This window comes from Mus caroli, unplaced genomic scaffold (genome assembly GCF_978045245.1).
Source record: "Mus caroli unplaced genomic scaffold, Mus_caroli_1 scaffold_2, whole genome shotgun sequence".
Taxonomy (NCBI): domain Eukaryota; kingdom Metazoa; phylum Chordata; class Mammalia; order Rodentia; family Muridae; genus Mus; species Mus caroli.
In genome coordinates, this window is record NW_028227257.1 from 34156979 (window position 1) to 34183160 (window position 26182).

Below are 26182 nucleotides of genomic sequence, written 5' to 3' on the forward strand. Positions count from 1 at the left end.
CCCCCCAATACCATACTGCTGTAGATGTGTACTGTAAGCCACTGGACACACTTATCTTTTGGGTGAATGGAAAAGTTAATTGGAGTTTGTAATGTTGTATTTTTAAACCCCAAAGGGAAAAGGAAGAACCAAATCTCATTTATTATTGTGGTCCAGAGAGACTATAAGAGAAAGTGTGAAGGTGAAGCCAGATGCCCTATTTGAAAAGTGCCCATCACCTGCTTTTGTATGCAACAACCTTCTACCCACCCATGAGCCATGGTAGGCTGTGGTGTATACCAGTGGGCAAGAGTACAGTGTGTTTCAGCATCCCCCTTGATATATATATGTGTGTGTGTGTGTGTGTGTGTATGTGTATTACTTCTTTGTTTCTATCTGCCAAGGTTTCCCATACTCATGTCTATAGGATACTTCTGATACTTCTGTTTTTCTTTTCCTTCCTTCCTTTCTTTCTTCCTTTCTTCCTTCCTTTCTTTCTTCCTTTCTTCCTTCCTTTCTTTCTTTCTTTCTTTCTTTCTTTCTTTCTTTCTTTCTTTCTTTCTTTCTTCCTTCCTTCCTTCCTTCCTTCCTTCCTCCTTCTTTCTATGTGTACATGTTTATGTGCACAGTGTATGTGAGCATGAATATAGAGGCCAGGGATTAACCTCAGGGGTCTTTTTATTTTAGATGTGATCTACTTTGTCTGTACAAGGTGGTTTCTCATTGGCCTGAGGCTCACAGAATAGACTCTATTAGCAGGCCAGGGAGCCCTTGGGGTCCTCTAGAGTCTGCCTGTGCAGTGCTGGGATTATAAGTGTGCACCCCACACCTGTACTGTTTTATGTGGGTACTGAATGTCCTCATGCTCACACCCCAAGCCCTTTGCTGACTGAGCTGTCCCCAGTCCCTATTCCTGTATTTCTAAAGTCCTTAATGATCAGACTTCAAGAGCTAAAGAATTTGGTTTTTTTTTTTTTTCCTTGTCAAATTCAATGTCCTGGAGAAGAGGGTTCAGAAGAGACAGAAAAGAAAGATTCAAAAGTCATCATGTCTGCTGGGCTGATCATTTTTCTTGCCCAGAGAGCCAAGCCTCATGATTATCCAAACATAACCAAGTCTGGCTGTAACAGGACCAGGAAAATCTTAACCACAAGCAGATGGTTGTTTTGCCAAAAATCCTGGTGACTCGCTGGACAAACCTACCCAAGCACTTTTAATGAAAGTTCAACAGTTAACTCCTCAACCCAGAAAAGAGGACATGAACCCTACAAACTAAACAGAGCAACAGCCAGGGCACATCAAAGATTTTTCATGCCCCCCTGTGAATCGTGTTTTCTAGCTTCCTCCTGCATTTTTTCATCTCTTTGTTTGGGTTTCCTTTGAGAAATGGTTTCGCTGTGTTGTTTTGGCTGGCCCCAAACTCACTACATAGACCATGTTTTCCTCACACTTGATCTCCTCTAGCACTGGCCTCCCAAACCTCGGGTTTACAGGTGTGAACAATGACACTTGGCTCAGACATCTCTTTCTATGTGAATGTCCTTCAGTGAACTTTAGTACCACAGATATTACTGTGCAATAGCGTATGCATCTTGTATGGACTTGCAACTCTCTATTTTAGTAAATGTTGTTATTTTCCTCAACTCTCCCCTGAAGGCGATCCAGCCCTCACTGAGCATGCAGGCTCTAAACTGACAGTTATAGACCATGCTCTCACACAGCCCGCCCCACCCACAGTGGGATCTTCCTGTGGTTGGTGAACAGCAAGGGGTAGATGAGATGGCTTTCCTTTCCTAGATCTCCTTGTTTCCTATTAACAGCAGAGATAGTAACAACCTGAGGCTTGCTAGATCCTAGCCCCTGAGCCAGCGCTCTATACAATGTTGCAGATGGCTAGAACAAGAAGGCAGGTGGTTTCTTGGGAGGTGATCCTTGAAATACTGGTCGGTGAGTGGAAAAGTGAGTGGGACAAGAGTGGGATGGGTATCCAAGCCAATGACCACCACAGTGCAGCTCAGTCTCTCCACGACTGGGCAAACAGTGTCAGACACAAGTTTCAGACACTGGAAAGGGAGAGGGACCTGAAATATCCCCATAGCAACCCTTGCAAGACTTTGGTGGAGAACTACTCCTGGGGACATGAATTCTCCAGTACACTTCAAGAGAGACCTGTAAATGCCAGTAGCTTCAAGTCAAATCAGAGTGGGGTCCTATATAATCCTGACAGCATCCATGAGAATTTGGCCTCTAGTTAGGCTGAATTCTAGAGATAACAGCAACAAGATTGCAACATGTTAACATAGTGTTTCCAGGGGCAGCAGTGTGAAGGGAAAGACATGGGAACTCCCGAGACCCAGGCAACCTGGCTAGTACAAGGCTACTCCTCTTGCGCATCCCAGCAGTGGGGCTTCATTAGCCCACATCAAACAGAGCAAACCAATTACTAACTTATTAGATATGGCCTACCTTCTATCATGGCCCAATCTGGGAAGACGAAGGAGGCTCAGAGGAGTGGATTGAGGGAGCCAGGGAAGTAGCTGCAGAAGTGAAGGTACTGTGCAGGTCTGCTGGCTCCTCCACAGCCAAGAGCCATGGCTTCCTTAAGTGAAAGAACTTGCAGTGAAAGGAGTTAGAGATCAGCAAACACACACTTAGCAAGAATTTCAGCGCTGCCATGGAGCCTTCACACATAGAGACAATGCAAGGGTACAAGCACTGGGGACACAAAGATGAGCGAGCAGGACCAGCCCTGGCTCTAACTTTGAAGAACTCCTAATCCACAGAGGGTCTAGAAGAAAAGAAAAAATTATATCACGAGATGTGTTAAAGCACTGAGGGATTGACTTTAGTTTAGACCACTGCAGTGTATATGCTGTGCGGCATGCCAATGGGATTTTGAAGTCCAGAAGACAGATCTGATGAATCTCTCGATACAGCATGAGCAGGTGGGGATTTGCAGTAGAGAGCAGTTTGGGGGCAGTGGATGGAAAATTACTAAGAGGAAACATCAGATGTGAGGGGGATTCTCTATAAAACAATCTATCAGGAATCTTGCTGAAGATGGGTCACATGAGCAGATAGAGGTCCCTGGAGCAAGAATGGAGGCTGAGGAACTGGATCAGACATAGAAAGGGGAGATTCTGGCTCATTTGGCAAGGCTCTTTGTTAAAACGGGATAGCGTAAGGAAGTTTGCAGAGGGTTCTGGGAGAAGGTTCAGGAGGCTGACTGAAGTCTGGTCAAGCAAGTCTTTGTCAAGGGGGGGGGGCTATGACAGAACAGCATGCTGGGTAAAGGCTGATTTTAATTTTCTCCAAGAGCCACACAAAGATGACTAGGTGTTTTGGAGAGGAACAGCCACTGTATCTGCAGGGATATTCAGTGTTCAAAGTAGTGAACTGAGCAGATTTTGCTGTTGCTTTGAGAGAAAGTCTTGCGGTGTAACCCAGGCTGATCTTGAATTCTCTATGAATTCACTAGACCAGTATTGAACATGGTCTGTCTGCCTCAGCTTCCCAAGGACTAGGACTGTACATATGTGCACTTGATACATTCTTCATTTACTCTGCTGACCACACTCCACCCCAGAAGACACATATAGGCCTACGTGGAACTGTCAAGCCCTGAACTCAACAAAGATTGACTGGATGCTGACTTGGAAGTGATTGGATGTCATCGTAGTCTGTAGAACTGGAAGAAAGGTGCTCCTCTCTGGCCCCCCTCTGCTGCATTGCCTAGGTTACAAGCCTGAAAGGGTCTGCACACTGCACCTCTGCCTCTGTGCTTTCTTCACCCACTCCTTCATTTGCTCAACTACAGAGACATACAGATGAGAGAAGGCATGGTCTCTGTCTGATGTTTGTGAGGGTCACAGTTAAAGAGACAGAATACAAAAATATCAACGCTAACAAAGAGGGACACATCCAGATATACTCTTGAGAGGGGCAGGGTATGTGTGTGGGAAGGCAGGTAGGAGAGCGACAGAGGCTTGCATGGGAGCAGATGATTGGGCAGCATGAAGTTACCCAAACCAATTACCCGAGAAAGAGTACAGTCCACTTTGTAAAGTGTATATTACTTTATGACTTGCAAATGCCAGCACTGACATCACTTTGCATATGGGCTACACCTGGCCTATAGGACCTAAGGCTACCATGTGTAAGGCAAACAGGAAGTACCAGGAGGAGGCAGACTGTGATGGAGAAAATCAATGACTGACAAGGACTGATGAGATTCCCCTAGTCTGAGTCTCTCAGCATTCTTCAGTGAGCTCACCATGGCAACAGCCTTCATAAAGCCTCCTGCAGTCTCACCTGTCTCTCTCCTGTCTCACCTCCCCTGTCAATTACTGGTGACTGTCTGGGGACATCTTGATAATTTGGGGATCATCTTCTAAATAAACCACCTGCACTTGAATCCATGAATCCCAATTTTGGGGCTTAGGGACTGTTTTCAGTATGAACAGCACGCATGAGGGAGAAGAGGGTTTGGGGAAAAGATAATGAGTTGAATTTGGAAGTCATAAGTTTATTGGTTAGACAACCATGTGGACAGTTGAGGAGGCAGGGCATCTGAGATCTAGCTCTCTAGAAAGAGATTCATGCTGGAAAGACAGACAGGAAGAGTTATAAGCCCACATATGCAAGCTGATACCATGGGACTGATGGGATTGGGTGAAAGTCCAGGGAAGGTTTAAGGCATTGTAACTGTTCAGTGAGGTTGGATCAACACTGCCAAATGAGCATGAAAGATAAGGACTAAGAGCTACTTGTTGGTATAGCAACAGGAAGGAAGAGACAAACATATGGGAGGGAAATCAGAAAACTATGTCTACACACACATCCTGTTCCATCGTTTTGTTGCTCTTAGGATGGGTGTTAATCACCATGACTAATGTTACCGGGTCAACAAGGAGTGGAGCCCAGACGCAATCAGGTATGTGTGACCCCTCCAGCCTCCTACTGCATCATCAGCCCCATGTTGTGTTTCTCCAGCTCCTCCCTGAGAGGAGACTCAACTCTGTTGAGATGCGTCAACCCTGTTGCTGCAGAATCCAAACACAAAGCTGGATAGCTCATCATGGTGTCTGCTCCGCTTGCTCAGCCACCCTGCCTCAGCAAATCTCACAGTCATGGCCTCCCGATCTGTCACTCAATGAGAGGTTCTCTGTTCTTGCTGTGCCTCCTGGTTTCTGCCCACTTGGCTCTGGTCCTCTTTGCCTGGGCAGCTCTACCCTGGCCCTGCTAGGGTCTCATTATGAAACACAGACCCAAACACTTGCCCGGGACGGCAGGAAAACAAGTGAGATCATGGAATCACTGACATGGATCTTTTTTTAGGCGAGCTTATGGAAAGCGGGGGAGCAGTCAGAGAGTTAGGGATGAGTAAATGTTATTCCAATGGAGGTTTGACTTCCTGGCTATGGTCAAGAGAGGATTATTCAGACGACTGTGTCTGTGCATTTAAAAGTGATGGCCACCTGACACTGACATGATGTCTCTAGCATAAACTTTATTAACTTTTTAACGTCTCTAGGCAATGAATCGGAAGCAGTTGGTAGGAAAGAGAAGGGTTTCCTAAGGGAGTCTGACAAGTCTCCCAAAGTGCCCCTAAGGGAGAGGTTGTTGAGGTGGGAACAGGGCAGCATGAGAGTTAGTCATCTGATCTCCAGCCCCCACACCTCTGGGGTATAGCTTTCCTTCTTGGTCCCCTTGTATCAGCAAGCTGATAGGCTCTTCCTGCTTCCGTTTATGCCACAAATTTGCTGGCCTACCTTTTAACATTTTGCTTCACCTAGATTTAGCCAGACTCACCAGTGGTTTGAATGAGAATGGCTCCCATTGGCTCAAATATCTGAATGCTTAGACATCAGGGAGTGCAACACTTTGATGGGATAGAAGGATTAGGAGGCGTGGCCTTGTCAGAGGAAGTATGTCACTGCCGGTGGGCGTTGAAGTTTCAAAAGTCCATCCCAGGCCCAGCCTGTCTCTCTGTCTCTGTCTCCATCTCTCTCTGTGTCTCTGTCTTTGTCTCTCTCTGTGTCTCTGTCTTTGTCTCTCTCTGTCTCTCTGTCTATCTGTCTCTGTCTGTCTGTCTGTCTTTCTCTCTCTCTCTCTCACACACACACACACACACACACACACCCACACACACTGCTGCTGTTGCTGCTGCCACTGCCACTGCCTGTGGATCAGGATGTAGAACCTTCGGCTACTTCTCCAGCACTATGTTTGCCTGTATCTTGCTGCCAGGCTCCCACCTGCTTCCTTTTACTAAGAGTTGCCTTGATCATGGTGTATCTTCACAGTAACAGATCAGGGACTAAGACACGTGGTGTCCTAATCCGCTGTGACAAACACTGTGATCAAAAGCCACTTGGAGAGGAAAGACTTTATTTCATCTTAGCTCATTTTGAAGGGAGTCAGGGCAGGAGGAGCTCAAGGCAGGAAGAAGAGGCCATGGAGGAAAGCTACTTCCTGGCTTGCACAGCTTGTTTTTTATTTTATAAACCCAGGACCGCCCAACCAGGGGTAGCACCACTCACGGTGGGCTGGACCCTCCCACATGGAGGCATTTTCTCAGTTGAGTTTTCCTTCTTCCCTTTTGATTCTGGCTGGGGTCAGGCTGATGAAAACTAACCAGCACACCAGCTTTCCATGCTCCTCAATCAAGAATTGCCAAGAGAAATCTGAGCCCAGCATGGTGGCGCACGCCTTTATTCCCAGCACTCAGGACGCAGAGACAGGCGGATTTCTGAGTTCCAGGCCAGCCTGGTCTACAAAGTGAGTTCCAGGCCAGCCAAGGTTATACAGAGAAACCCTCTCTCTCAAAGAGAGAGAGAGAGAGAGAGAGAGAGAGAGAGAGAGAGAGAGAGAGAGAGAGAGAGAGAGAGAGAGAGAGAGAAATCCGTTAGGACACAAGGCAAGAAAGAGGGGCACAGAGTTCTTTAATAGGACATGAAAGTACCCGCCACCTCAATGAAATAAAATATAAAAGATCAAAGCATTTGAAAAGATAAACCTGAGCTAGTGAGATGACTATATGGGTAAGGACACTTGCCATCAGGCCTGGGGACCTAAGTGTGAACTCCAGAATCCACATAGTGGAAGGAGAGAACTGACTGCAGTCATATATGCAGTCACACACATGCACAAGCACATATGTACACACACACACACATACAGCCCAAAATAAATAATAATAAATTACATGTAATATTTTAAAGAAGATAAGCCATTAAGATAAGTTAGTAATATTAAAACCCAAAATGCACTACAATTCATTAGAGGTTTTAACAAGAGATTTCATTTTAAAGTGATGAATACAGTGACCCAGGCTGGCCTTGAATTTGCAATACACCTGCCTCCTGGGTAGGAGGAACAATTCAACTTCCTGAGTAGCTCACAATACAGCTTCCAGAGGAAACTTCCCCATCCTAAGGCATCAGAAAGAGATGAACCTTGCTTCTTAACCGGAAACTCCAATTTGAAGCTGTAGTGGAACATCCCATGCATCCACTTCAGTAGGTAAAACTTACGGCTGAACTTAGCAAGTGTTGATAAGGATACGGACGGAACATTAGGGATCCTATACTGCCGGTAGGTCAAACCTCTGTTAGCAGTCCGTGCTGGTGTTTCCTATCCCACTTAATATGTGACAACTGTGAGCAGACAGCAAGAGGGCAGTCGATGTAATTAGCCTGCGAGCCACACTTGCTGTGAACTGACTTGCTATGTGTGTTCTACCCAGAGTCCGCACTGGTATGAAGTTGAAGCCTTCTCTGTACACACGATCAACTTCCAGAGACACAGCTCTATTGAGCCTGATAAATAAGACTGGATCAAGTAGACAAACCACCCCAGGTCCCTTCATCCATGGAGGTGGGGCAGAAGACAGGCGTGCAGGTTGAAAACATAGTCACAAAGGCAGAGTTTATTTCAATGTTCCCTAGGGCTATGGGAAACTGCCCCCCCCCTCCTTTCTTTCTTGTACTAGCTCTTGCAGCCAGAGTTCTGTGCATGCTAAGCACATGCTCTACCACAGATTCAACTTTCAGACTGGGATATTTCCAAGTACCTAGTGAAGAAGTGGAAATGCTAAGTAGCCCAATCTGATCGTGGCACTTTGTCTATAGGTGTTGGCTTCTCACATGGTCCCTCATGACAAGGTGAAAACACTGTCACCTAGCAAAACAAAAGTGCAGAGATGTGGCTCATCTAAAGCAAGGGGAACTGAGGCGTCTTCATGGGGACAGTAACTCACGATGCTGGACGAGCCGGATACTGGTGGCTTTGCTCCTCAAGATATTTTGCAGAGCCTGCAGCTGAAAACTCCTCAAAGTACGAGGCCTGGAGTTGGGCATGGCTGTTTTCAGTATATTTTGAAATTGCTTTAATGAAAACAGCCATTTGTATAAAAGCAAAAATAGATGGCGGAGGAGGACCAGGAGGAAGATGCTTGCCCCTTCTGGGGGAATCACAAAGAACAAAGCGAAAACTAAAGCTCATTAAAACGGCTTCTTCTAGCCTCGTGTATTAAACTTTGCATTTTCTGGCCGCTGTTTTGAGGCATTAAGAGACTCGTATTTTAATATAAAAACCACAGAACGCTGGCTTTTTTTTCTGTGCTGTGCCATTATCTGGCTTTTTGGCAGACTTAAAATTCTTCCTTTTAAAACTATTTCCTTTTGGAGGTCAGCTGAAAGTCCAGTTCAAGTACCACATTGATAAAACCGAACACAGGACCACTCTTAAAAGCCAACAATTATGGGTCCCAGTAGAAAAACACTCCGCGGTGCCAGGCTTCCGAGACATCATGCCTCAAATGTGGCTTTGTGTCAACGCAGCTGTATCCACAGGCAAAAAGTTAAAAGACTTATTTGAAAATGTTTCCACTTTTGGAAGCTCCCTTTTGCAACTTCACTGCTGCTGGAAAAGCAAGAGCTGGGTTTGGAGGATGCTTCTCCAGCTACCAGGCTGGGTCTGAGGTCACATGCCCTGACCTTGGGACGAAGCCTGGTTTGATGGGTGTGAGGTCCTCTAAACTCTAGCCAAGTTTTCTCCATCAGTCTGCATAGCTCCAGCAAGTGTTGTCTATATTCTCATGGCAAAAGACTGAAATGTGTTCATTCACTGATGAACTCACGGGGATCAAGGATTTTGTTTTAGTTGGCAGATTTGGTGGCTTAAACTCACATTCATCTTTAACACAGTTTATACTTACGGGTGTCCCATGAATTCTATTCCCTTACTACCCCATAAATAGCCTGCCATTCCTATTTGGCTCTGTACAATTTTCTCTGAAGTGATGGCTGCTACCGAACAGAACGCAGGTGTAGGACAAAAATCACAGGGGCTTGGAGCAAAACAAGACTCCGGATAACTAAACTGTTGACCACTGGTAGAGAATTGAAAAAAAATGTCTGTACACTTGAAATAGGAAGAGGACTGATCCAGGTGAGGTCTTTTTGTCGTTGTTGTTGATGTTGTTTGGTTTTGGTTTTCCGAGACAGGGTTTCTCTGTGTAGCCCTGGTGGACCTGGAACTCACTCTGTAGACCAGGCTGGCCTTGAACTCAGAAATCCGCCTGTCTCTGCCACCCAAGTGCTGGGATTAAAGGCATGTGCCACCACTGCCCGGCCAGACAAGGTCTTTTTAAGTCAGCTTCTCACTGAAGGACAAGGGAAATACAAAAAGATACATATGTCATCACGTGACACCAGCTCCATGGACTTCTGAAAGAGTTAGCACCCTGACTAACCAGTGAAAAGATCATCAACCCTCAGAACTGCCATCACCCTCTCCCTGCTGTTTCTTAGCAAGCAGGAGCCAGCAATCTAGGCCCTGCCTGATTTTATAAATAAAGTTTTATTGTAACATGGCTACACTCATTCCTTTGCATGCCATTTGTGGCTAGTTTTGTACAGGCCTGACACAGTGATTTCTTGACGCAGTGACCGCCTGGCCCATGGAGCTATCTGGACCTTTCCAGAAGTTTCCAGACCACTGGAACAGAGCAACCCTGAGCAGGAGAGAATATGAGTAACAGACATAACTTTAAATTTCCTAATGACTACATCAAAAGCAAAAAGTGAAAGGGCTTTCACTATCATATCTTATCTCACCCATATATCCAAACTAGTTCAACTTACAAATACCATTTTAAAAATGGGAGATCTGATCTTTTCCTACAGCTTTCAAATCCAGAGCTCACTTTGCCTTGGCAAGCACATCTGGGCTCACCCCAACTGTACTTCAAGAGCTCAGCAGTCTCCTGTCAGATAACTCCTGGGCTAGAGGTGACACTGAAGTGCGCAGAGCTGGAATCTGCTCCAGGCCTCAGAAGCCGTTCTATTTCTAGCCCAGGTATCTACTGAAGGGCAGACATGGCACCAGGGAAATTTTCCCTTTCCCCTTCCCTCTCCCCCGCTAAACCATTAGATTTCATTCCTAAAGCTAGCCTCCAAGGTCTATTCCTTTATGTAGCCACCAAGTCATTTCTGAAACTAAAAACCAAGGCCTAGCAATTACAATTTATTATTTGACTATACTGGCTAACCTGCCCAATCAGGACTTACCAACTCATCCTAGCATAGACTCCCCACCCCCCTTTCTACTTAAAAACCCACTCCTACACAGAGAGAGAGAGACCCCTATTGATGCCTTGTCCAATCTACACCAATCTAGATGCACCCCTCCACCCCCAACCCACTTATCTCTTTCAGGTAAGAAATCTCCTTTTTGCTATCAGGGTATGTTCTGTCCTGACTCTAAGCCACACCTCCTGCCACCACAACCCCCCAACCACACTACACCTAGCCTTCTGCTATATGGGCACAATGTAAATTACATAGACAGATACACACACACACACACACACACACACACACACGGGAGAGAGAGAAAAGGAGAGAGAGAGAGAGGGAGAGAGGGAGAGAGGGGAAGAGGGAGAGAGGGGAAGAGGGAGAGAGGAAAAGAGAAATTAATGGAGACTATTCAGCTCCTAGCTTCAATGTACTCCAAAGCATTTAGGGACCTGCTCTCAATGCTGTGCCAGCCAGGCACACTGAATGGTGGAAAACAACAAAAATAACTACATGTGCTTTTGCGAAGGGCAAAAGAGAGGTGGTAAATGAATGCTCTATGCTAAGATGAGGGTGGGAAGAAAAGGACTGATAGGTACCACTTAAGGGTTAAGCCTGACCTGTCAGCACAATTGTATTTAGCAAATCAAAACACTGCATTAATACAGATCTACAAAAACAAACAAAAGAAAATCTAGACACTTGCTAATGGAGAAAAATGAAGAGATCACAGAAGTTGAGATTCCTGGCATCTTTTGGAAAATTTGAGGAGCTTGGAACACAGCTGCCTCCCCTATGACATCACTTGGCTGCATGGAGTTGCTCATGCTGCCTCTTAAGAGAAGGTTCTCTTTAGATGGTTCCCATCCTGTCTCCATCATTCTCAGCCATTACTCACCTGTTCATGGAACTACCTGGGTTTCACCTGTCAGAGTTCTGGTAGACTAATGTTGGACAGAATACAGTCATATCCTTTCCACAAGAGGAAGAACTTCAGCAGAAGTAAAAAGTACTGTTTACCATGTATGAGTTTCTAGAGGGAGCAAGTGAACCTTTCTCAGCTTTGACTATTTAGTCCCCATCTTTAGCAACGAAGTGTGTAACAAATACCTCCTCAGGCCTCTGCTTGCAACCACCAACTGTGTCAGCCACATTGCTAGTCTTATTCTTCTTGCTTAAGTGATTAAGACATTGGAATCTGACACACTTGAAGATTTAACTACAACTGACAACCATGAAATTAATGGCTTCTTTGACATCCCATTAAGGTATCTGCGTGCCCTGAGGCTTGTTATCTGGCCTAAATTCAGTTGCTCCAAAGCTTACTAACAGTTTAGGAGCCAGGGCACTGCGTGTTTTACCGAGTTAAAACACCACTGCTTCATAAAGTCTGCATCTTTTATTTGAAAACATTTTGATGACTGGTGGTTTGGATACAGCTTGTTCCCCAGAGATCTGGTCCTTAGTTTGGCCGCATGAGAAGTGGTGGGACCTTTAAGATGTGAGACCTAGAAAGAGTTAGTATTGGGAGCACTATCCTGGGAAGCTATTCAGGAGGTTTTCAAGGAGGCTGAGCTAGCTCTCTTGAGAATGAGTTACTATGAGGCCTCCTCTTTCCTTTGGGTTCTTGCCTGGCCATATGAGTGTCTTCCCCAACCACTTCCATCACAAAACGTCACCAGCCATTAGACTCTCAGCAGAGAGGCCTGATCTGATCTTGGACTTTCAGTGAACGAAAGCAAACCTTTGCTTCATGACGTTGCTCCATGTTCAGGTTTACTTTTCGTTGTTGTGAGAAAACATTCTGAACAAAGGCAAGCTGGGGAGGAAAAGTTTGTTTCAACTTGTATTTCCAGTCCGTCAGCGATGGAAACCAGAGCAAGAACTGAAGCGGATGCTGAAGCAGAAACCAGAGGAACTCTGCCTACAGGCTTGTTCTCTCTGGCTCCCACTTGGTCGGCTTTCCCTTATAACCACGATCACCTGCCTAGGCATGGCCCTGCTTTGAGTGTGCTGGGCCTCTTCAATCAATTAGCAGTCAAGAGGACTCCCCATACACATGCCCACAGGCTGAAACGATAGAGGTAATTCCCCAATGGGGACTCCCTCAGTTAACTCTGGGCTGTGTCAAGTTAATAACTGAAGCTAACTTGGAGATCTAGCCTCACATATTTCATTAGGGATGTGGAAAACTTTAATTCATGAAGGGATACTTAGAATAATTTGCTACTTTCCATAAGATTGGCTCTTCTGAAAAGAAACCCAATGAAAGTATTTTTTCAAAGTTAGTTGGTGTTTGCTTTTTTGAGCATACTAAATGGATGGTGTCTTAGTCAGGGTTTCTATTCCTGCACAAACATCATGACCAAGAAACATTGGGGAGGAAAGGGTTTATTCAGCTTACACTTCCATACTGCTGTTCATCACCAAGGAAGTCAGGACTGGAACTCAAACAGGTCAGGAAGCAGGAGCTGATGCAAAGGCCATGGAGGGATGTTCTTTACTGCCTTGCTTCCCCTGGCTTGCTCAGCCTGCTCTCTTATAGAACCAAGACTACCAGCCCAGGGATGGCACCACCCACAAGGTGCCTTTCCCCCTTGATCACTAGTTGAGAAAATGCCTTACAGTTGGATCTGATGGAGGCATTTCCTCAACTGAAGCTCCTTTCTCTATGATAACTCCAGCTGGGTCAAGTTGACACAAAACTAGCCAGTACAGATGGAATATATAAAGATTACTATATCGGGATGGCATTGTACTTATCTCTGTCCATTTTCTGTTTCTTATAAAAGGATTTCTGAGACTGGGGTAGTTTATGAAGAGCAAAGAGATTTATTTTGGGGCACGGATCTAGAGGCTCGGTGTCATAGCAACAGCAGCTGTCAAGAGCAGCAGCAGAACATGGTAGAAGGTGAAAGCCAAGTAAGTAAATAAACTTAAAACTGCAAATCACAAAAGGTAGTCTGACCTTATGACCGCCCACTCTTGTGATAAGTAACCTATTCCCAACAGGCAGGCGTTGATCCCTCTTATGATCTAATCCTCCCCAAAGGCAATGCCTCTCACCACAGCCGCAGCGCCAAATAAATCTCAACACAAGCTTCTGGATTCGTATGAAAGGAAACATGGCAACCATTAATCATGTTGTCTCTGGTCACCTGTATGATCTAGAAACAAGTGGTCTAACCCTTGAACCTCAGTTTCCCTGCAGCTAACCTGGGATCAATAGACAACCTGATGAACCTCACAAACATAATACCCGGAAAACCTGCTTATGAGAGCAAAGACTTACTCTGACTCCATTTCAGAGATCTCAGTCCATCTCAGCAGAGTTCATGGTGACAGGAGAGTGTGGCACCTCACATCATACCACACCATGAAGCTGAGAGAGTGGCTAGAACTAGGGATCATAATTCCCCAAACACCCTGTGACTGCCCTATGTCCATGCTACTCTAGGCAAAGAGCACTCTAAACATGAGCCTGCAAGGAAGATTTCAAGTTTAAACCATATGGCTGTCTGGTCTACAACCTGCTTCCCTGGTGGGCTAACTGTTTCTAGGGTTGATCCTGTGCCTTGTTCTGATTTTTTTTAAAAAAGACTTATTTATTTTATGTATGTGCGTCTAGTGTCACTCTCTTCAGACACACCAGAAGAGGGTATCAGATCCCACTGCAGATGGTTGTGAGTCACCATGTGGTTGCTGGGAATTAAAGTCAGGACTTCTGGAAGAGCAGTCAGTGCTTTTTACCACTGAGCCACCTCTCCAGCCCTCTTGTTCTGGTTTTTAATAGTGGTATGTTCTCAGAGATTTTTAAGGTCACTGGCATCTCTGGTATCTTAGCTATCTTTCTACTGCTGTGCTAAAACACAAAGACTAAGGCAACTTACAGAAGAAAGAGCTACAGTTCCAGAGGAGTAATAATCTGTGCTGGGGGCTGGGGGGACACAGCCTGGAAGCAGTGGCTAGGCATAGTGGCCTGGAAGAGTAAGCTGAGAGCTTACATCTTGAACCTTGAGCAGGAAGCAGAGAGAAGAAGCTGGAGATATCAAGTCTTTATATTCTAGAAGTCAGCCTCCAGTGACATACATCCTGCAACAAGGCCTCACCTTCTAAATGACCCTAAATGGTGCCAGCAACGGGGGAACATACATAGGTTCAAATGCATAGAGGACATTCTCTTTCAAACCGCCACACCCAGTAAACCACGAGGACACTGAGATCATCCTCCAAAACAAACAAAACTCTTCCTCCTAGTAGAGGGAGAGGACACTCTGCTCACAAGGTTTAATCTATGAGTTCATGAATCTATGATTCTATGACCCCTGTGATTCAGTTTTGGCACAGGCTATGGGGCCACATCTGTTACTCCCAAAGCCAGGTGAGGTTATAGATTCAGTTCAGTTGAAAAGAACCAGAAGAACAAAAGCTATTCATGTTCAAACCACAGCACCATCCATAAAACCCTTTGTGAGCAAGTCCTTGCCTGGCATGTACCTAGGGATTAGTTAAGAGAGTACAAGGAGCCAAAGGATAAAGAGGTGAGTGGTAGGGTGTTTCATTGATGAGGGTGAAAAGGTTTGCTTAGCAATGACTGATGGTTCAGCTTCCAGTAACGAAACACAGTAATCAATATCAAAAACTCAGACCTGTGAATTTCTAGAAAGAAAAGAGTTTGTTATCAATTACTCTGGACATCTCCCAGCACAATAAAGTGTCCGAGAGAGGAGCCAGAGAAGCCTGCAGAAAACCATTAAGGAGGCTGCACAGAAGAAGACTACACTGGTTCTCCTGGGATCGAGCTTCTCTCTCTTACCGACCTTGCTAGATGAAGATGTCCCCCTAGCATCCCAAGGTGTGAGCAAATGGGAAGATATTTTCACAGTTACAAGTATGAGGAGAGAGGAGACAAGGGCCATGGAACCTTAACTTTTTTTTTTTTGGTTTTTTCGAGACTGGGTTTCTCTGTGTAGCCCTGGCTATCCTGGAACTCATTCTGTAGACCAGGCTGGCCTCGAACTCAGAAATCTGCCTGCCTCTGCCTCCCAAGTGCTGGGATTAAAGACATGCATCACCACGCCCGGGGGAACCTTAACTTTGAAAGGAGCTTATGAGTGAGTATGCCAACAATTTCTTTAAATCATTTTCTTTTTATATTTTGCAACGTTAAGGATTGAATATAGGGCTTCACACACGCTGGACAAGAACTCCATCTTTAAGCTACATCTCCAGCTCCTTTGCACTAATACTACACATTCCTGTACACTGTGGGGAAGGGCTCTCCACAGAAGGGGACTGTGTGTAATGGCATGTTAAAAACAAAAGAGCATTTCTTTGTTTTGATCTGTGTCTCCCCAATTCTTGCCACAATGGGGAAACTGTACCTTATAAGATTACTAACCAACCCGTCACTGCTGCCTACGAAAGTAGCTGCTTGCCCAGTGCGGTGATTTGAATAAGCTTGGTGTAGGGAGTGGCACTGTTAGTAGGGATGGCTTTGTTGGAGGAAGGGTGTTACTGTGGGGGTGGGCTTAGAGACCCTCCTCCTAGCCACGTGGGAGCCAGTCTGCTCCCGGCTTCCTTTGGATGAAGCTGTAGAACTCTCAGCTCCTCCAGCATCATGCCTGCCTGGATGCTGCCATGCTCCCAGCCATGATGATAACGGATTGAACCTTAGACCCAGGAAGCCAGTCCTAATTAAATGTTGCCCTTTCTAAGAGTTGCCTTGGTCATGGTGTCTCTTCACAGCAATTGGAAACCCTAACTAAGACACCCAGGGATTGCTGTTTTGAAGATTATATGACTAACCCGTTGCCATCATTTGGTGACATGATTATTATGACATAAAGTTCATCAAAAATTAACATCAACTTTCTTTGAAGAAATAGTTGTGCTCATCAAAATAAACTAGTGTTCCTTATAAACACAAAAATCAGCTGAATTATTTAATCTCAGTAGTGGAATAGAAACTTATTATATCCCAAAAGATATCAAAATAGAGAGGTGAATTATGTGGTTACAATGACCATAAAAGACATTCAAATCATGCAGCCTTAATAGGAGAAATGAGGTAAGGTTTAAAGAAAGAGAGAAAAAGTATGGTCTCCTAGTTGGTAAATTAGAAATACTAACAGGAAAAACACTATTTAATATAAAGATGTAGTGCAATTCCAACTAAAGTAGAAACATAATTATGAGACGTTAAATTTTATCTAAATAGGTTCGTTTTCCTGAAGATTAAGCTTCTGATGTGTAATGAAATCTGCCAATATCCTCTGCTCTTTATAAGTTGTTTATATGGGAATCGAGATTAAATCCTTTTAGTTTTAGTGTAAAGCATAATCAGGAAGTAATCATTTACTCTAATATTAGTGACGTGACACACAAATTCATCTGCCCTGCCCAGTGTCTGACTGCCAAGTGCTTTCCATATAATGATTTTATAGCCCAGCTTCTCTAGGGGGTGGCACAATCAGCATGGACCTGTAGAACCATGAAATGTGGCCTCTGTCTGGCTCATGCAGAGTTAGGTACTCCTGTGGGAGTACAAGATGGATGGATCCTCTGGTTGTCCTGCATCCCAGATAACCCTTCCATCCGAAGGACCAGAGACAGCATCAGATGGCTTCTCTCACCAACATGCATTTTAGAATTGTAGTTCTCATGATGTCAGCAAGCTCTTGAGCATGGGACCCACTGTTGTCTGAGTCAGCTTCTCCATCCCTTTCCCCATGGGAAGACACTGCTTTGCTTCTCTCTGAAGGACTCAGTAATAGGGCTCTATCTTGGTAGCAGGGAGCACCAAGAATGGCCCATAAATCTCGATTTAAGGAGGCTTCTCTTGATCACCAAGCCTCTTGCTCCATGTCCTCCCTATACCACAGACACAGGTTACCTACTAGTGGAGGGCACACCTTCCCTGCAAATGACATCTTTCCTTGAGGTGACACTACTGCATCAAAGACAAATAAATACTACTTTGAGCTTGGCTTTACTTTGGGGCATGGGCTTTGAATGAGTGAGGCCTTTGAAACATGAGATCTTTTGTAGATATGTCAGCAGCACCATTCAAGTTAAAAGCAAGGCTTCTGAAGGGATGCAGACAGGAGGCTCCAGCTTGCTTTTTAGCAGCTTTTACTAGTATCCAGAAATTATAGACCCCTTTAAAGCCTCAGTTGCCTGCTTTGGAAAATGGGAGATAACAGGGGCTAGAGCTGAGGAGTATATCTCAGTGGTCAAACACTTGCCTACTATGTGCCCCCAAGCCTGCAGCAAACTGTCAGGCAACTACAGGCACTGAAAAAAAAGTGGGGAGAGGGTGTGATTGTAACACTTTATCCACAAGGTGGTCTAGTAGCTTCTACTGCATGAGGTGTGTGAAGCCCTGCAGCGCCCACCCACTTGATGAACCTGGGTTATCAATGCTGTGATCACTACTCCCCAAGACCCTTGGATTCGGATGCCATCTGCCTGATTCACACCACCTGAACACTGTCTTAGAGGTGTCAGCTTCTTAGGAAATTAGATGGAGCCGGAGCGGAGCCAAGCCAGAGGTCAGTGTTCCAGCTCAACTCTGCGACCTCATGCCTCTGTTTCCTCATCTGGAAACCGAAGACAGACAGTAAGAGTGAAACTCAGGACAGCAGCCTTTCATCTGGGTCCTCGGGGGACATGGGCATCACATTAAATGTGTAAAACTTTCACTTCGGGAAATGCCAGAAGGATGGAATGGGGAGGGCAGCTGGGGCAGCTGGGAAAGCCATTAGGCTGGGATTCAGATTTTGACGATTCATCCTGTTTTGGTGCATTTCAAAAAAAAAAAAAAAAAGGCACATGTCTATACTTCCCCCTAAGTGCTTTACCATGTGCATATTTAACTAGGATCCAATTACTTTTTCAGGTTAAAAAAAACATTTATGTAAAAATTTACACCAAGTTTTTAAATGACTGAAGCCATTTCCAAGCAGCAGACACCAGACATTACCTGGTGGGGAGCAATTGGCAGCTGCACATTCTTGGCGTGGGACGTGGCATGTGGGCATCTGCTTATGTGGTTGCTACAGATGCTGAGTATAATAGGATGGGGCTCCAGGAAGCAGACTCAGGCAGAGGTTAGACTGCAGGGGGCTTATTATGGGACAACTGAAGAAACCAGCCATCTCATGGCCCCATATGAAGTCATGGAGGTTGGCTTTGATTAAAAAAACTAAGGGGTTTCACCAAAATGGTTCTCAAACATACAAATTCCATCCTCTGTCCTCATCCTTTTAATAATATGTATTTTCTGAAGGCTGAGTCCTATCATTTGCACATGCCCAGAATCTTGTGAGCATACCCCTACATCTAAGGTCTTAAGGGGTAATTCCTAAACTTCTAATCTAGAGTGCTACATAAGACACTAGAACCCTTGTTTCCTGGCTTCTTATTGCTGGGGTGTGGTCACATTCTCTGGGCTCTGATGAAACAGATGGGCCCATGCAAAGCTTTGCTGGAAACTGGGCCCCAGATATGGGATAAGAACCAGCATCCATGTAGTAGTCAGGGATCAAGGCCAAACTAGTGTGGCGCTGAACAACAGCTAAAGACGTGATCCCGACAGCATCTTCCTGCTCTTGGACTGTAAGTGGGGCAATTCTGCTATGTTGTTGTGGGAGCCACTTAGGATGCTCAGTTCATGGTCCATCCATGATTCTGAGAGTCCTATTCTTTGGTACCATTCTTTACCTATACCAGCTGGAGCAATTCCTCTGCATGCATAGAAATACAGACTTTCAGTCACTTTGTAAGTCACAGTGCCTTCTCATCAAACACAAGGCAGATATTCCTTAACTTACAATAGGGTTGTAGTCCAATAAGCCTACTGCAAGCTGAAAAATATCACATTGAAAAATGTGTCAAACATATTTAAACTACAAAACACAACCTAGCCTGGCCTGCTTGAGACACTGAAAGCCAGCAGCCTACAGAAGAACAATTAACAGTCCTGGATTGTGTATTGGTAGCCTAGGAAAAGATCAAATTTCAAAATCTACAGTATAGTTTCTACTGAAATTCTATCACTTTTATTCTATAGCAAAGTGAAAAAATAAAAAAAGAAAAAAAATCACTGTAAGTCAGGGATGATCTGTCTTCTCTGGAAGCCCGGCATACTAAGTAGGTTGGTCACTCTAATATGGGTTACTCCTCTGCAATCTAGAACTCTAGGACTCCAGGGACTTCCCTTTTACCAGGAGGTACAATTTCCTCAATGAGGTTATTAAAGAGGGTCCATCATCAGTGCACCCAGGATATATATAATTTGGGCTAGGGTTTGGGGAAGGGCTTTATCTCATCCTGTTAACAAATTCCTCTTGTTTGTTAAGGACACCTACTTAAGTTTCCCATAGCCATTTGCTTACTCTGTTCTTCCATGCATGTCCATCATAGGTATCCACCAGGAAAACACCAATATATTCCTCAAGAGGCAGCTCAATCACGACATCTGTGAACTTCTTACTGACGGGTGGTCATTTCAGGAGCCTCTCAGAACACATAGGCACACCCTTCCTACATGTAGGTGTTCTCCCGTTATGACCCCAGCTAATCTGTGATTTTGATGAGGTACACATCTGGAATCATTAATACACCAAAGTGAAATTCCCAGGCTTTCCCCTCCTTCTACCTACAATATCTGCTAGGGCTTCACACCAGATAAGCCTACCAAGATGCCAATTAGCAAAGGGAATCTGAGATACCAAGGCAGGTTAAGACAGTGTAGGGTTGAAGTAAGGCAAGCGTGGTTCTAGGGATGGTAGACTAAATGAGCCACTCAACAGCTCCTCACAGAAGTCAGTGAGGTTGAAAGGGAATACAGACTTAGTTGAAGGGTAGCCTGGGCAACTTCATTATGCCCCTATCTCCAAATCCAAAGTTGAAAAAACAGGCCGGGTCTGTAGTTTGGCAGTAGGCCCTAGGTTGAATTTCTTGTACTACAAGAGAAAAATGACATGACGTGCTTCTCACTGTCAATAGAGGAAGTATGTGATTCACCCTGCTGTGTAAGTCAGTCTCAAAGACAGAAGACACAAGTGGAAGTGGGATACAACTGTCCCTAGATGTTCCCATGGAACTGTTATAATTAAAAAGTATAGATGACACACCCTTGACCTAACTCACGGAGAGACCCAATCCTCAAGGTTGACGGAGGAATGAGAGAAGTTCTATTCTTGACTGATTTCCAGTGAACAAGGAGGAAGCTGAGGCAGAAGCAGAAGTGGTGGGCCCTGTGAGGGCAGATTCTCACTCATCTATGTGCTGCTGATAGTTAGGGGTGAGAAGCCTGGTCAGGCTGCAAACTCCTGTCTATACAAGCCAAGATTTCAAGAACCCTGAAAGACCTGGAGTCTATCAAAGTGTCCCTTCCGACGGGAAGAATGGAAAGTTATTGCTAATAGGGTCTGGATTCCACCTGCACAGGGTAGTAAATTACTGAGGGACACAGCACTCAGCTATTGTGTCTGCAGAGACATCACAATGAACTCACAGGATGAAAGGCCAGTAAGGATTCCAAAGGCACCAGTAGACTCCAACCAGTTCAGTGGATCAGATGCATAATTTCTAGAAAAGAAGCACCCAGAAAAGGGGAATCTTATCTAATTAAAACCAAAACAAAACCACAAACAAAAACAAAAACCAAGGCTCAGTAAAAGTAAAAGGATTTTTGTAAATATGCTTTTGGCCCATGATAACGTCAACGGAAGTAGCAGGAAAAGCAAATCAAAACACTTTGCTCATTAGAGTGTCTAATTTACGTAAGAGGATCAAATAAATATGGTAAGACTGGAGAGGAAGCCAGCTTTACTACGTAGGCTGAATTCTAAGGTCACTGGGGCAGTTGCAAGGGAGAAGCTGGACACTCCTTAGGCATTTCCGTAGCCTTTCTGGAGCGGTCAGAAGCCATGTTTGATATTAAAAAAGAAATCACCTAGGTAAGCACTGTTTGTGATCGTCTCTAAGCACTTTAAATAATTGAATTGGTGCTGGACACCAATGGGGCCGATGCTGGACTCTCAACCCAGACTGAGGTAGGGGAATTGTGAGCTCAAGGTTAGCTTGGGTCACACAGTGAATCCCAGGCAAGTCAGCATTATTGAGAGATTCTATTTCAAAGAGACCCTCAAATAATCCCTGTGTCATAGAGGGCCAGATCTAAGTTTTAGGGAGCCTGACAATCCATGGTGTGAGAAAGAACCTAAAATCACCTATGTGACACAGTCACCTGCCTCAGGAAGGGAACCAAGAAGAAAAGAACCTGGATGCCATGTAAGTCTATACCCACCTCATCCATCTTGGCCATAATATTAGACAAACACGTTACTAATGCAATCCACAAATAACAACTATACCTGATTCATCCTGAAAGATGTTCATGGTAAAGTAAGTCTGATGCGCTGGGTACATTTAAGCCCTAAGTTGCTAAGCCTAAACTCATCTCATGCTCAGCCAATGGGAAATGTGATTCTCCTTGATGAGGGTCTTAGAAGCTTGAGGCTCTGAGGCAAGCTTAGTTTTCCAAGAAGGAAAGGGAGATGTCAACTGGAGACAGACCCAGTTACAGCCTAACATGGGTCCAACTTTTAAAGCCTTATCACTAACTCAGCCAGTGCTCCGCAGCAGCCGTCAGAGCAGTGGTTCTCAACCTTCCTAATGCTGCCACCCTTTAGCACAGTTCCTCATGTGGTGATTCCCAACCATAACATTATTTTTGTTGCTACTCTGTACTTGTAATTTTGCTACTATTTTGAATCATAATTTAGACATCGGTATTTCCTGATGGTTGTAGGTGACCCTTGTGAAAGGGTCGTTTGACTCCCAAAGGAGTTGTGACCTTCAGCTTGAGAACAGCTGCCTTAGAGGGAGTGCAGAGATGCGCAAAGTAGGTCTCACTTCCATGCACCCACTTTTCACTCAGAGGGGGTCGAATCGCTCCCTAGGGTGAAACACAACCCTGACTCAGCCTTCAGATCTCAGTGTGCAGACATTTTGGTCCTCATCATGTTCATTACCTGTGAGCTCCAGTGACAGGCAGATTCTCATTGCTTCTGTTGGATGAGAGCTAAGACAGAGAATCTTTGTCCCAGGAAATGATTGTGACTTAGAACAGTCATTCCGTGCCTCAGTCTCGTCATTGAGAAAACGAATATTCAGCCTGTAGAACTGTTTTTAGAAACATGATCTACTACATTGCTAGGCTAACATAAAAGTATGTAGGGCTGGAGAGTTGGCTCGGTGGTTAAGAGCAGAGGACAGACATTCAGTTCTCAGCACCCACACCAGGTCGCTCACAATCTGTAATTTTAGCTCTAGACCTGAGCCTCTGTAGGCCCCTGAACTCCTGTACACATACTTATACATAGCTAAACATAATAAAAAGGTATCTGCTGGGCGTGGTGGCACACACCTTTAATCCCAGCACTTGGGAGGCAGAGGCAGGCGAATTTCTGGGTTCAAGGCCAGCCTGGTCTACAGAGTGAGTTCCAGGACAGCCAGGGCTACACAGAGAAACCCTGTCTTTAAATAAATAAATAAATAAATACATTTAAAAAAAGGTATTCATGCCGGTCTCCCAACAACTGGAGCAGGAAGTATCCGTGAATCTGTTGCCTGCCTGTAGATCTCATTCTCCTAACTGGGCTGCCTTGTCTAGCCTCAGGGGGAGAGGATGAGGCTAGTACTGAAGTAACTTGATGTACCAAGGGTGGCGTGAGGGTGGGGGTATGGGGGCTGGGATAGAGGAAATGGAGGTGGGTAGTTTGTGGGGGAGAGAGGAGGGTGGAATAGGGGGAGGATCTGTGAGAGGGGGACTGGGAGGAAAGGGGACTGATATTGGGATGTAAAGTAAATAAATTAATTAAAAAAATAAAAATAAACCCAAAACCCCCAAACAATAATAAAAGGCAAATCTAAAAAAGTCTGTTATCATCAGCTTCTTTTACGTAGTCCACTGCGGGGACTGGGGGAATAATGGTAGCACATTAAATGCATACAAGTTCCTTGCAGGCTAAATTATAGTGTAAAATGTGAACTCTAACATGCATGCTAAAGTAAGCAGGAAAGAGTGACCACAGATAACTAAAATGTGGCTGTGCCCATCCAAATCGATGTCTTGGTGCTTTACCATCAGGATTTACAGATGTGTAGGGCTTACCAGTGTGAATCAGCAGGCTCCTGCTGCACTGTTGAGAAAGTCTCATAAGCACAGGCACTAGGGGTGCTCTTCTACACCACTGTAGTAATCCCAACACCCGGGAGACAGAAGCCTTTCAGGGTCAGTGAAGAGGCCCTGTAGAGCTATAAAACAGAATCAAGTTGTCACTGCTCTGGCTTTTGCATTCCTTAGTTCTGTAGCTCTCCAGATGAACATGGGATCTTCCATCAGTTCCATTGTATAGTTCCTGGGAACTCTCGCCATTTGGGGGATTCGTTTACAAACAGAACAAAATCTCATTTATAGGCTTTGAGAAGCCCATTGAAGAATGGTCAGATCTTTACAGGTCTCACTCTAAGTGTTAATAAGCCTGTCAACTTCTGCCACACCAACCCAACAGCATTCCCAGTCTACCATGTCTTCAGGAAGCTCAGAGCACTGAGTCACCTACAAAGAAAATATGCATGGGTCTAGCCTAAGAGTGGATAGCCTGGAGAATGATGTCACAGGCTTGAAGATTTGGGAGATCATAACCCCACCTCACCTGTAAACATCCTTTAGGATTCTGCAGGGGAGAAATAAACCAGGTCTAGTCCTTGTGGAGTGAATCCTTAGAAATTTACATCACGGCTGCATTCATTTTGAAGATAAGCTTGGTTTTCCTCTACCAGAAGCAGGGCTCTGTCACCTTCAACACAAACTCCAGCCACTTACCTCCTTCTAGTTCCTCAATGTGGTTGATCCAGACATCAGCCTTCTATAAACCACCATCTGGAGACCACTTCCCTATGGGACAGTAAGATGCAACCCACTCGGTTCTTCTGACACCTTCCTCTATGGGTTTGCAGAGAGGCCAGAATGACAGTCTCTAAATCTCTGTGTGACCTCTTAGAATTCCTGTCTTCTTGCTCTGAACTCATTTATTGAAGCTGTCACAGAAATGCTAGGTAGTCTAATACCCTGAAGACACTAGTCATCTCCCTCTCCCCTCTCCCCTCTCCCCTCTCCCCTCTCCCCTCTCCCCTCTCCCCTCTCCCTCTCCCTCATGCATACATACTTACTACACTATGATATCCAGGTATGTGGCCTCCAGGCATAGTATGTGCCTATACCTCCAGGTCCTATAAGTTGTACAACCTTTATTTCCATATTGTCTCTTTCCTAATTATTGATTGGCTGTTATTCATTGCCATGATCCTAAATTTAAAAAAAAAAATCCACTTTTCTCGTTTTTGGTTTAACCTTCCATCATTTAAGTACTAATGGGCAATGCATGCCCACAATTCACTCATATGATCTAGGATCTACAACATACCTAGTAGTCAATGAGCGATGGCATACACAAATACTGTGCTCCCCAGACACCTATGAGATCATTACTAAAGCTGAGAGTGGTGTCTTGGAATAGAGAGTGGGAAGTAGAAGTTATTCCACGAGAGACTTGACAAGGAAGTAACCTCTAGGGTAAGCCTAGGTGGATGGACAGACTTTAGGTAGGAAGAAGAACCTGGGCAGGCAATGAGAGGTGAAGCTATGCTCTGGGGAAACCACAGGTCCAATGCTGACACCACTGTAGGAGCCTTGAGAACTCTATGGAAAGCAATCAGAATCTGGCCAGGGCATGCAGAGCTGTCTTGCAGAACATACAACGACATTCAGGTTCCACACTGCAGTGGACAACGAGGCACAGCCTCAAAGCTGGCTGGCTACTAAGACTTGAAAACCAGTCACAGATATAAGTTCTAAGATTCTGTTCTGTTCTGGCTTATTGAACCCCAAAACGCAGAGTAGTTTTAACCACTAACTAGTTCTGAGCAGGACTGTACAATAGCAGAAGGCCAACCATATGGGGCATAGCATGCATATGAGATAAATATAAAGGATGGGGCATATATGTAAGGTCTATTTAGGGACATAAAACTTAAGTGCCTGGGGGAGGTGGGAAGAGGGAAAGACATCTAAGGTAAAATTCAGGGGTCTCACTTAAGTTGAGTAAAGAGCAGTGGAGTTCATAAACTCCATGGCATGCAGATAGAGGTGGTAGAAGCAGTGGGGGCCACCAGTAACCAGAGTGGCCATGATTTAGGCGATGGTTTGCTCTGTGGAACCCAAGCACACCTGAGACAATGTAAAAAATGTTCTGAGGCCTGAATTCCCAGTGTGAAGCCAATACCAGCTACCAAGCCCAGCAGGGCCAGGATCACCTACAGCCACATACTGGACCCACTCCAGCTTGCAAGAGCTAACTGGTAAACACACGGGCATTTTGCCAGCTATTTATTACACCCCTGGTAGTTCTGTGCAAATATTTTTCTGCCACAGAGAAGTCACCAAATGGTGACCTAGCTTGACTTCCCTTAGAGCTCATGCCCAGAGCTGGCTACCTACACTGACTCTTGGGAACTAAGGATCAATAAGTAAGTTCACTGGCCCTGCC

The 26182-nt window shown here is 45.0% G+C and overlaps 1 protein-coding gene across 3 annotated transcripts in view; it reads right to left on the minus strand.

Annotated features, from left to right (window-relative positions):
* Window positions 1-26182, minus strand: part of Rin2 (Ras and Rab interactor 2) — a 206771-nt gene that overhangs the window by 124895 nt on the left and 55694 nt on the right. Inside the window, exon 1 of one of the 3 annotated variants that reach the window (XM_029472239.2) lies at window positions 23746-23916. The exons of the other annotated variants lie outside the window; for them this stretch is intronic. The gene's annotated coding sequence lies outside the window, so the exon portion shown is untranslated. Of the gene's footprint in view, window positions 1-23745; window positions 23917-26182 lie in introns of those variants that run through there. 3 annotated transcript variants of the gene reach the window in all.